The sequence below is a fragment of the Ambystoma mexicanum genome, chromosome 10 (assembly GCF_040938575.1).
Source record: "Ambystoma mexicanum isolate Mex_15411 chromosome 10, UKY_AmexF1_1, whole genome shotgun sequence".
Taxonomy (NCBI): Eukaryota; Metazoa; Chordata; class Amphibia; order Caudata; family Ambystomatidae; genus Ambystoma; species Ambystoma mexicanum.
Window position 1 is genome coordinate 301,089,424 of NC_090932.1, and position 12,553 is coordinate 301,101,976.

At 40.5% G+C, this 12,553-nt stretch overlaps 1 protein-coding gene across 1 annotated transcript in view; it reads right to left on the bottom strand.

The window, feature by feature from the left end:
* The window catches only part of LOC138491380 (vitamin K-dependent protein C-like), a 301,102-nt gene that overhangs the window by 51,159 nt on the left and 237,390 nt on the right, over positions 1–12,553 (bottom strand). The window lies entirely within an intron of this gene.

Below are 12,553 nucleotides of genomic sequence, written 5' to 3' on the forward strand. Positions count from 1 at the left end.
GTCCTTTTTGGACCAATCAATCTGGCGGGAACTTTAAAAGCAGATAGTACTGTGAAAATTGAGTCAGCTGTGGAAGCAGGTCTATGGACTGCTGGGCGAGAGCAGACCTCTCCTGGAAGGCGCTGTGGAAAGCGGAGCACTCGAGAACCCCTGCAAGATGCAGACTGAATGCCACATGAAGCAAAGCTGAAGGAAGCTGGAGGCCGGTGGCAGACCATGAAAATTAAACCAGTGTGACCAGGTGAAGCTGTCATGTGAGGCCTGAGCTGCGATAGAAGCATTGTTGGGGTGAGCAAAGCCACAGAGAGCTGCTGGGGAGACAGAGCGAGGCACTGCACAGGAGAAAGAGAGCTTGTGGCAGTTGGAGGCCTCGCAGGAATGCCGTAAGCTCCAACCAGTGAGTCAAGCAAGCAAGGCGGACATACCGGGATGGCAGGCAAACACACAAAGCCAGTAATGAATACCAATTTGAATGAAAGCAAGTACTTTTAGGATACCAAACCAAATGAAAATTAAAGTAAGAACCTTGAATACTGATAGGGTTGAAAGCAAGTTTGTAAAACCTCCTGATAAAAGGAACTGTGTGATTTGAGAAATCAAGCATCTGTGAGCATGCATTAGCAAGAGCCACGAGAATATAATGAACTGTATGATATGAGAAAATAAGCATTGGCAAGAGCCAGGTGAATATATGAAAGTGCAACAATTGATTAGTGGCAAAACAAGCCACAATACAACATTAAGAGGAGGTGATACGAGAATGAATCAAACACCACTGTAAAGCTGAAGCAGTAGCAACGTGCCTGTGAAGAGGAAGCAAGTAAGGTGTGTCGGTTGTGTGACCTGTGATGGGTGGACCGAGTGGTCTGACAACTGCGCCTACACCAAGTGCACCCCTCTATGAAAAAGCCACTGAAAGCACCCACAAAGAAGCTTGTGTTTAACTTTTGTGTGATCTGAACTCAAGGAACTGAACTATATATAAATTGATGAAAGGCAACCAAATCAGAAGAGCTGGGAAGTATCCCAAGGAATTGTGTTGTTTTGGAAAGCTGAAAGACTTGAACTCTTTGGGAAGGGAACCCCTGTGCATTGTGAACTATTTTGAACTTGGGGAAGGGAACCCCTTTTACAAGCTAAGAGCTGCAAGAAGCCCTGAACTTTTATTTGAACACTACTTATTAGGGTTAATGTGTTCGAAGCATACTTGTATCAATAAATGTAAATTAAGTTTGGTTGCTGTGGATATGAATCTTCAGATAAAGCCACCTAAGGAAATAGAGTGTTTATGGGAAGAGCAAGATTTGGCATGGGATATGCTGATTGTGTATACAACTCCCCTATAAAGGATACAGAGGATAGCAGTGGAATCAGCCTGACTTCTGAACAATTTAAACCTAAGGGCATGCAATGGTAGATCATTAAGGGATCCGCCAGCAAAATCTACCTTTAAAAGTAATAATGGGTCCCCGCACATTGACTATATCCTTATATCTGTCAATAGGTGGGGTAAGACTCATTCATGACTTTGAGGTCATTTAAACACCAGAGAGTGACCATTGCCCCCTTACTTTTGGTGTGGCAAATGTACTTCAGGTCTCGGATGTTGAGCATGCTTCTCTAAGGAACCAACATATAAGCAAAGGCGGACATGGCCGTAAATCTTGCCACATCGGCTGATATAATCGATGGTGACAGGAAACCAGCATTATACTCCTAAATCTTGGGAAATTTAGAAGTTATTTGTAATGGCACCTTAACAGACTGTGAATTACTGAAAGAATTCAAGTCACTTGTAGAAAACATAACACCTCATGTAACCGAATCGGTGTCAGCTGCACAGAGAAAGACAATAGTCAAGGTTGGCTGGTGTGATAAAGTCTGTGCAAGGCAAACAAGGAGTTTGGTGACTTATGTTAGAACAGAACACAAATTGGATAAAGTGAAGCTGGGCCATTTGAGGTCAGATTACAAAAGCTGATTAAAGATAAGAAGAGAGAATTTGTTCGTGGGCAATTAAGGGCTCTCTTCACAAGGCTGCTGGGGATAAAGATGACATTACATTCTGGAAACTGGTTGTAACCAAAGAGTTAAATGGTGAACAAACCCAACAGTGGTCTGTATCTGATATTGCATGGCAGGCTCACTTATCTGGCCTTTATGAAACCTCAAATCAGCCTGTTAATTATTTGCAGGACAATATATTCGATATTAATGTTCTACCCAGGGGATTTGCCATTTCAGTCCTGGAAGTGGAAGAGGCATTAAGAACTCAAAAAAGCAAGAAAGCTGCAAGACCTGATCATATTCCAATACACCTCTATAAGGATGAGGTGGGCATATGGGCCATGATTCAGTGTAAAATAATTAACACAGTCATAAATGCAAGGATTGTTCCTAAATCCTGGCGTGATGTGATAATAATCCTGATTTACAAAAAGGGAGGTAGGGATTTACCAGGGAATTATCGCCCTCTCTCCCTCCTGGACTGTGTGGGTAAGACCAGCTGCAAGGTTGGATGGATGAAAACTCTGTGATTTTCTACCTCCAGGCTGGATTTCGCCCTAATAGGGAGACTGGAGATCATTGTTTTCTGCTGTTTCTTTTAATCCAGAAGTACTGTGTATTGTATAAAAGGAGGCTGTATGCAGTATTTCTCGATCTAAGAACAGCTTTTGATTCAGTCTCAAGAAGCATTCTGTGGCAAATGTTATCAACCCGAAACACAACATTGCCGTTAGTAACACTCATTAAGTTGCCATATTCTGAAAACCTGGCGAGTATCCGCTATGGCCTGAGGGGTGAAAAGACAGGATCATTTGCAGTCAACAAAGGGGTGAGACAAGGGTGCGTGTTGGCACCCCTTTTATTTTGCATTTATATATAGGAAATAATTGATGCATTAGAAAGGGAATGTCTGGACAGTCCAAAGCTGGCATTAAAAAAATACCCTGCGCTCTTCTTCTTGAGTTATATACTGACAAAACAAAAGTCATGATTTTCAAGCCATATTCCGTGAAATATAGTCATTTGAAAATAAAAGCTAACAGAATTAAATTGGAACAAGTCAGGTGGTTTGATTATCTGGGAGTCAGATTTTACAAGTCAGCTGGATGGGTCAGAACCGATATTTAAAGCTGGGAAAAACTTGGAAAAATAAAATGGGGCTGTGCAGTTGTTTTTTAATAAGCACTGCAGTGGTGCCATCTCCCCGGCTCTGGAAGTAACCGTTTGTCACGTATGGGAGGCCGCGCCTTCTCGGTGGCGGCTGCTAAATCCTGGAATAAGTTGCCTATTGCTCTTCGGGCAACTGAAGACCACCTTACATTCCGTCGATTGCTGAAAACTACTCTGTTTTAGGCCACCCTTCCTTCTTATGGTATTGTTGTGGCCTTTCTGGTCCTCTACTATCCTCAGTAACTAGCGCCAAGATACCTTCGGGTGTACGTGCGCTTTACTTAATTTCTATAACATAATATAACATAACAAGTATATAAGCAACAGGCTTTGCCAGCATCTACCTATGGTTCTGAGATTTGGAGCTATGCCCATGTTGGAAAACTGCACGCCATTGAAAACATCTTTTTAAAAAAACAGGTACTCTTAGCTAGGATTGCCCCAACAGCCCTGGTTCACCTATAATTATGCACTCTTCCGATTATCGATCACATTGCCCTCAAGCTGTACTTATACTGGCTTAGAATATGGAAAACAGATGATCTGTGGTTTTACTAGGATGATTTAATGAGTTTAATATCATTAAATGGGGGGAAAAGCTGTAAGTGGGTTGTCCATGTCAAACACGTCCTTGCTGAATTAGGATGTAGTAGCCTATGGGACAACCGGGTGGCCAGCTCTGAGCAGACTATGTTGAAAGAGGATGCAAAAATAAGAATGATGATACAATTGGAGAAGAAGGCAGCATCTCTTATGTGTGGTCCAGACTGTCTGTCTACTCAAAGGCTGGGTTGTAAAAATTACTAGCTTGATGAAATTGTCCCAGCATTTGAAAGTTCTTGGTATATACGTCTGAGATTAGGGATTTTACAATCTGCTTTCTTCACACAATCATGGATTGACACGGGATCAGGGCTGTGTCCTATGTGTAAAAACGCAAATGAAACTGTACTGCATTACTTGTTACTTTGTCCCAGTACTCTAAATTTAAGACGTATTTACCTGAAACCTATATTAATAGAGCCAGGAATCCTCCATGTAAGGGAAGCCCGTACGCAGGCAAGTGGTATTTGCAACAGCGAGACATGCACACAGAGCATGTCTTCATAGATAGAGAGCTTTGGAAGGTACGCCTATTGTGGTCTAAGCATCATTATCTTGGACTCTTCAAATTGCAGGAATTAATTATCTCAAGGGTTAGACCCAAGTATATCAATTTAGAGATGTCCAAGGTGAAGATATTGGTAATGAGCCGACAGTTGAGTTTGCAAGAGGCTGCAAGCAATGCTCTCCTCAATTGAATATGTTTCGCTTTGGGAATATTTGTATTAACTCTGAACACTTTGCACAAATTTAAATGCAATTCTATTTTTAATATTTCAAATAACGGATGTGTTTATAACACGGCATGCGGTAGCGGCCCTGTAATTATGGTTAAGTTGCTCAACCCATATGAAGAGCACTTTTTGGGCAGCTTATAACTTTGCCCACATGGTGGATTCCTCCTGAAACTTTCCAAGTAAAGTATATGGCCCCCTTGGAAGTTTGGTGCGGTTTTGTCAAGGGAGGGGCAACGTTATAGCGGGGTCCCAAAATGTGTGGAAATCCTCATAGATGCAATGGAAACATTATTTTGCTCATGCCTAGAGCCCAAACCGCTGAGCAGATTTTCACCAAATTTGCATCAGAAGCGGCGGCTTGGTCCTGAAAGCTTGCTTTTGTAGATTGGTGTAAATCCGTCCAGAGGTTTTATTAAACAAGGTCAAAAAGTAGGTTAAAACAAATGGTGATATCTGAGTCCAGTCCGCGGACTCACTTCCCTTTTCGATCCGTGGACATCGGGCGCGCCCGCTGATTGGATGTCCAAAAACATGAGGTAGGTCAAAAATGTTGTAGCGGGCGACAAGTTGGATTTGCGAACATCGCCGTAGTATGCGGACATTGCAATAAAAAAAACATGAAAACAAACACAACATTGCACTTGTCAAACTAACTAAACTATGTCTGGGGTGGTGAGGGGTGATGAGGATGGGATGGGATATGGCCATTAAGGCCGAAAATCGGGCTGTATTTATTTTACGAAGTCCGTTAACATCCCATGTGCTCGGGGGGTTTTTGTGTGGAGTTCGCGGACATCCCAGATGTTCAGGGGCTTCCATGCATATTTCTGCATAATAGAGTCAGTGAAAAGGAATTTTTGGATGGCTTATAACTTTGGCGCCACTCAATGAAACTGCATTGCATTTCGCAATATCATTTTAGGCCTGACCCTGAATGGGTCTGCAAAGTTTGCTGCTGGTTTGCCACGGGGGGGGCGAAATTAGAGGGGGGTCCAAAACGATTTCAAAGGCTTATAAATTTTGTGGTGTTTGGCGAATCTGCACAAGAGTTTGCAAAAAGGTTGTAGACCCAGATTTCAATGTTTGTACAAAGTTTGGTGGGATTTTGTCAAGAGGGGCAAAATTAGATAGAGGTCTCAACATTTTTAGATGGCTTATAACTTTGTTACCGTTTGACGAATTTGCAGAAATATTATAGTCCCAACCTTGAATGTTCATGCAAAGTCTGAATGGAGTTTGTCAACATATGGCTAGGTTATATGACTATTTGTGTAAGTACATGTTATTACTTTTCAAAAAATGAAACGTGGACAGGATCCGAAAGCATGGTTTCACAAATGTTTCAGTGTTTTTTTTTTTAAAGTGTCATAACATAGGTACAATGAATTTTGTCAAGATATAGCAAGAAATATGACTATTTTTTTATTTTTTGTATGTACATTTTGGCACTGATCGAAAGCAAAAACATGGACGGATTAGCAGCAAACTCGTGTAAGGAGCATTTGCAAGGATTCGAAAACATGGTTTTGTAAATGTGTCTGTTTTTTTTTTGTTGAAAAGTGCTATAACGTAGGTACAAAAAATAGTGATATACCTTTGGTGACTGAGGTATAGCCTGGGCAGACCATCTGGCTAGTGGCCATGCCCACGAGGGACCGGCTATTGGGTTAAAAACACCTCCTTCCTTCCACATGTGTTGTCTTGAAGAGAGCTGGTCCCAGTGTGTGCTGGAGACCTGTTACAGCCCGAAACTCGAGCTGACATTTCCCCAGTTTCACAGTCATTAGGTTGCATTATGTACTATGTCACTTTTTTGTAAGACATTGTAATTCTCATAATCTACCAGCAGGACCCTTTCATCCACCTTGGAAATGTTATACAAGCTTAGACTTGCTGTTTGAAGTAGATTATCTGTGTATTATTTTTTTACTCACACTGGGATACATTGCTGTTTGCATCAGATATATGTTGTCGTTGTTGTCCATTTCTCTATTGTTTTATTTTTTGCTTAGGTTGTTGATTATCTTTGGAGTGAATGTGATGTGATTGCTATACTTGTGTTAGGTTGTGCGGTGTGTTGCTTTTTTTTCTCTAAAATTGTTTCTTATGTGAAGTCATTCTTGTGTCCTCACAATGAGAAAATGTAGTTTAAGGGTTTTTTAGGTACAGGTGGCAACACGAAGCACTGCAATCACCTTTGCCATGTATTGATGTTTTTTGGTGGTTTTCTTTTATACTCTCAATATTTGTTTTTCCAAAAATTAATAAATGTGTGATATTAAATTGACCTTTCAAAAGGGTATTCCTTCCTGTATCCACTCTTTTGGGCCCAGGTTTTCTAAATTATATTCTGTAAATTACAGACCGTGCCCTTACTTGTTTTGTGTGTCTGCTTGAGAAGCCTTATATCCTCATCTGAACACATTTAACTGTAGCTTGACCATTCTTTTTTGCTTGTTATGGGGTTAAAGTGGGCATGGCCACCAGAGACCGGCTATATGGTAAAGTGTTTCGAAATCGGGATAGGTTTGAATGGGAAAATAAAATCTGCTTGTCATTACAGGTTAAAGTGCTGGACGGGATTGGAGGAAATATGCATGAGGAGCATCAGGAAGAATATAAAAGCCTGGTTTTGCAAATCTGTCCTGTGTTTTATTTTTTTGAAAGTGTCAAAATTATATAACTTTGGTGCATGGGAAATGGGCCTGGCCCTCAGAAAAGAGAAATGTGTACTGTAATTAGCTTATTGGGGCTTTCGAGATGGCCGCAGCCGTAGGTTTGAATGGGAAGAAATATTCTGCTTGCAGCTACAGCATGAAGTGCTGGACTGCATTACAACAAACTTGCGCGACGAGCAGCAGCAAGGACCAGAAAGCATGTTTTTGCAAATCTGTATTTGTATTGAGTTTTATTTTTCCAAAGTGTCAGAATGTAAGTAGAAAAAAAAGTGATATAAATGTGTTGTCTGGGTAGTGGGCCTGGCCCTCTGCAAATGCAAATGTGTACTCTGATTTGCTTATGGGGAATGCAGCATGGCCAAAGCCATGCCACATGGATTTTGGAGACTGGCCATGAATGCAAGTGATAAGCAGTGGCCATTCGTCATATTATTAGGGTATAGTGGACACTGAGCTAGGATGCAGGATAGCTGCAGTGAATAAAAGGGATGGTTTGGGGGGGCTGGGGTCATGGTAGAGCCTCATGCCATAGGCAATTCAGCGATAGTTTGCATCCCCAGCATGCGCTGATGATAACAACACACATAAGTATGCGTTGAAAAAAATATGTTTGTTAAAGGAGGTTTATAGTTCTTCATATATGTTAAAAGAGTAATTATTAATAACATATACAATGATGTAACATCATGAAACATTTTCACTCATAAAAACCTATGGAATTGACAGATAAAACGTTGTTAAAGGGACGTTACGGTTAAGATGCACCCCACCCATGACACTTCTCTGCCCAAGCAGTTAGCAAGTGGCATTCCTTAGCACCTCCCTCCTGGGCTCCCATGAGAATTTACCAATCTGTACTACCCCTTCTATTTATGCACTTCTCTCACTTCACAATGCATATGTGCATTTATAGGAGCCCTGTGTACATTTTTATTTTGTATAAGTAAGGGAAATGCAGATGCAAAGGATTTGTAGAACATTGTTAAGTGGCAGTTGGTGTGTGGAAGTTTAATATGTTGATAGGGTTATATGTAGAGTTTTTGGAAGTGATTGGTGGATGGATGTGTGATTGTTCGAAAGCAGGCAATCATGGAGTGTTATAAATATAAAAGTAAAAAGGGTAGAAGGACTGTCCTGTTCGATGGTGTGCACGTGCTATCAGGGTCTTTTAATGGTAAATGGCCTGGAAAGGAGACTGCGGAGTCCACGGATAGTTATAGAGGTTGATGGATTGTGGTCCTTATTGTATGCTAGAGAAGAATATTTGGGACAGAAAATTGTTTCTATCCTTTTAATATTTTCTCTAGTATACATTAGTCCATTATTCCCATTGCCATAATACAAAATGCTAATGGCAATGTTCGAGAATCTTATTGAGCCTAACTACTTTACTGAGAAATGTAAAGTAGATGGAGTCTATAAGATTATGTGTTTTAGTTCTATTATTTAACTGTAAAATCTGGTTCTAAGGAACCTTTTTGGGGTGTTTTTTTGATTTTGTATTTTTTGTTTTTTAGTTTTTTGCAGGAGAGGCTAGGAAGTAAGGTGGGGGAGGGGAATGAGGGAAGGGGCACCAGTGAAAGATACAGAGGGGCAGGCGGACAGGGAAAGATGTTTTGTGTGCCTTAAATCTAAGGTAAGGGGCAGTGTTTCTCATGCTCCTTGATTGCAGACTCGAAAGAACTTCGAAACTGCTCCCCCTGCAGAGTGATGTGTTGTAGTATATACAGAGTACTGTTGTCTTGGAAAGATATGGATCAACATTCTCTTTTATGGCTTGCAAGGTAGATGGTGGGATCTTCTGCCCCACAGGAGTAACCTGTTTGGTGGCAGTATTGGTTGAGGAAGATGAGGTAGAGGAGGACAGCCTACTACTTCCTGAAAAAGGAACAACCTTTCTCAGAGCATCGCAGTGGTTGAATTTGGTGTGGTGTCCCGTAGGAGTACTAACCAGGTTGTCCGCAACCGAGTACAATGTTGTGCTCAGTGCATTTAACCTTTGTACACTTAGTCTTCGGTGCACGCCCAATGGTGGTAAAGAACCACCACACACATGATTCTCTCTGGGTGCTGGCGGTAGGCATTTCCTCTATCTCATCTTCTTGGTCTTCTTGATTGTTTTCTGCATCATTGCGCTTTTTCTGTTGTGGGGGCCATCCAGGTGGTGCTGGCGGCTCCTGGGGAGGAGGGATGGTCATGGCTGATGCCATTTATTAAGTTAAATAGCAGTTGTGCTAACATTGTTCCAAAAATGTGCTCTCTCCTGGATTGCAGATGGAAAATCAGTTAGAATTGGTCTAGGAGCAGTGCAAGGTTACATTTTCAATATGAAATTTCCTAGATCAGCTGAAAATGCTGTTTCGTACTGTTTGCGTAGCATGGACCCATTCGCAAAGCGTATACCCGTTCGCAAAGCGTGGACCCGTTCGCACGTGATCAGGTGACGCTGTTCAGGAAGTCTGCAATGAAGTTGGACATCTGTGAACGTCGGCAAACAAGAAACAGTGCCAAAAAGTTGTAGAAAGTTCATAGAAGTGTTAAAATGTTGCTAGGAGGTGGAGAATGGCACAGTTTTTACTTGAAACGTTCTAGATTGGATGAAAATGCTGATATATTGGGGATAAGTATGATATTAGGAAGTGGTAGCATATTAGGGCGCACTGGCAAAAACATATGAAATTCATTGAAAAAACTTTGTAAAAGGGACGTTATGGTTAAGTTGCACTAATGAAAACCTATGAAATTCAGTGAAAAAACGTTGTTAAAGGGATGTTATGGTTACAAGTTAATCTGAAACCCCCCAGAAATGTACCAGTTATGCTAAGCTAAACAATCATAACTCGTTCCACCCCCGTGCACTGCTAAGACTAACACCCAGGAATATCAAAGATGACGTCACACGTCATTTATGACCTCATTGATGACATCACATAAGAAATACACTTTCATGAAAAGTCCTTACAAGGGGTTGTGTTTATAATGTGGGTAACAAGATGTCAGGGGTGATCGGGAGATCTATCATGAACTACTTAATGTATTAAAAAATGTACTTATCTTAACAAAACATTACATTGGAATGTTGTTGTTAATACAGGAACGCAATCACACATACACATAGGCAATAGCTGCACCATACACCATAGAAGAACAGCATTTGTTTTCTGGTAATATAGGACATTAAAATAATAACTTCAACCCTATCAGAATTTTCACTAATGGTAATTATGGAATAAATAGCTAACGATTGAAGACTTACCACACACTTGTGTTAGTACCAACAATACATATTAAGACCATCAATGCATACACATGTGAAGTGCATACAGGGAAACTCCGGTAAGGAGGAAAGAATCAACATCACCAGATAATGTCAACAACATTAAAGTTCATCTTCCTGTATACAAATGAATTGTGTGTTTGAGGTCTGATCCTTGCATCATGTATGTGCACCATGAGCTGAGGCCAAACCCTAAGGACATTACTTTAAGAACATACGATAAGGGTAAGGTCTATATATATATACATATATAAACAGCTGATTTTGAATTTTCATATTCCGACTGTCAGTGAACAAAAACACCTGGCCTAGATATGTCAGTGAACAAATACAAGTGGCCCAGATATGTGATGTCATTAGTGATGTCATCAATGATATTTGTGATGTCAACTTCGATGTCCTGAGTGTTAGCCTTAGCAGTGCACAGTGGTGGTGCAAGTCATGGTTGCTTAGCTTACAATAACTGGTGAATTTCTGGGGGTTTCCAGTTTTACTTGTAACCATAACATCCCTTTAACAAAGATTGTTCACTGAATTTCATAGGTTTTTATTAGTGCAACTTAACCATAATGCCCCTTTAACAAAGTTTTTAAAATTAATATATATATATATATATATATATTTTAATTTTTTCAGTTTTTTGCTTGAAGGTTCTTATACCGAAATAAAAGCTGTTTGACTTACTGACTGACTTATTTTGATGCTGACACCCCTACACATTACAATTAGATGTAAGGGCAAGTATAGGTTTTGGACACAGACAGACATTTGCATTGGACTTCCTGACTCAGGCTATCCTTCCTTTCCTTCAGGTATGGAAATCCCACCTTAGCACAGGGCAAGGGAGGCCTTTTTCCAACCTACTTTTTGAGTTAAAAAAAAAGTTTATAGCCCAAACTTTATTCCATTGTCTGTGTTTATTTCATGATGCCTTCACAGTGTGTAATAACCGTTGCACTTTGACAACATTTATGGATGTAATATTGGGTGATGCTTTCATGACGTGTTTCGGCACATCATTTATATAAAGACTTAACAAAACAAAGCCAAGATGCACAATTGCTCTATGGGTTAGAGAGCCTATTCCTCAGGTCAAAGCAGATTCATTTTTCTGTAATAGGATGGAACTTGCTGGTAGTCTGCAGCACAGGCGTCATCAATGTGACTTTAGCTTTTTCTCTAAGTCTGCCTCTTTCATCAATGTCAAATCCTCACTAAGGGTCAGAGGTGCTGGTTAATAAGGGCTCACGTTTTTGAGGTTGAGAGTCCAGCAGAGAATGAGTGATACGATGTTCTCATTTTTCATGCAATTCTTCAATTCCTTCAAAACAAGCATATTTAATATCTTGCGGTCAATATCTAACAGACCTACAAAGTACAAGGAGGGATCTCCAACATAACTAGTAGATCCTTTCATGTGCAGTGAAACATGTTTCCTTATTTTGTATTACACAGGTGATTTCATATTCATAGATGAGCTTAAGGTTTGGGAGCATTACTATGGCCACCAGTCAAGTTCTACTTTGAACTGTTCACAGCAATCATGTTGTATCCCTCAGCTTTCCTATATCAATGTTTTTTAACCTAAGGCTGATGCCTTAGGTTCACTATGCGCTACCAATAAGGTATCAACATTTAAGTCTATACTAGTTTTGTGCATTTATCTTCTCTGGGGAAAGTTGGACTTTGGAATCCGAAACGATAACCTAGCTGAGTCTTAACCAGGACCCTTACAATACCTTTATGTCAATGCCCCAATTTTCTTATTTCTACTCTTCAGCGCCTTTCTGGAAGTGCTCCTTTTTAAGTGCCAAGGATTCCTTCTACTTGCCCTAAATTAAATTTGAGTAGCTCTATCCCTGTTCCAGGGCCTGTTGAAAGCTGAGGTTTACCTTGGAGAATTTGGCATGAAAACAACTCATGCAACCTATGTCTTTTGCCTGGAAATTGTGCTTGCTGATTAATGAAAAGATAGGTTGAGTAACCCATGGTGTTAAGAAAACAATCCGTTTTCGATAGGTGGTCACTGCGTTATGTGGGAATTTGATGTTATTTTTGCCAAAATGTTCATTTTGGACATT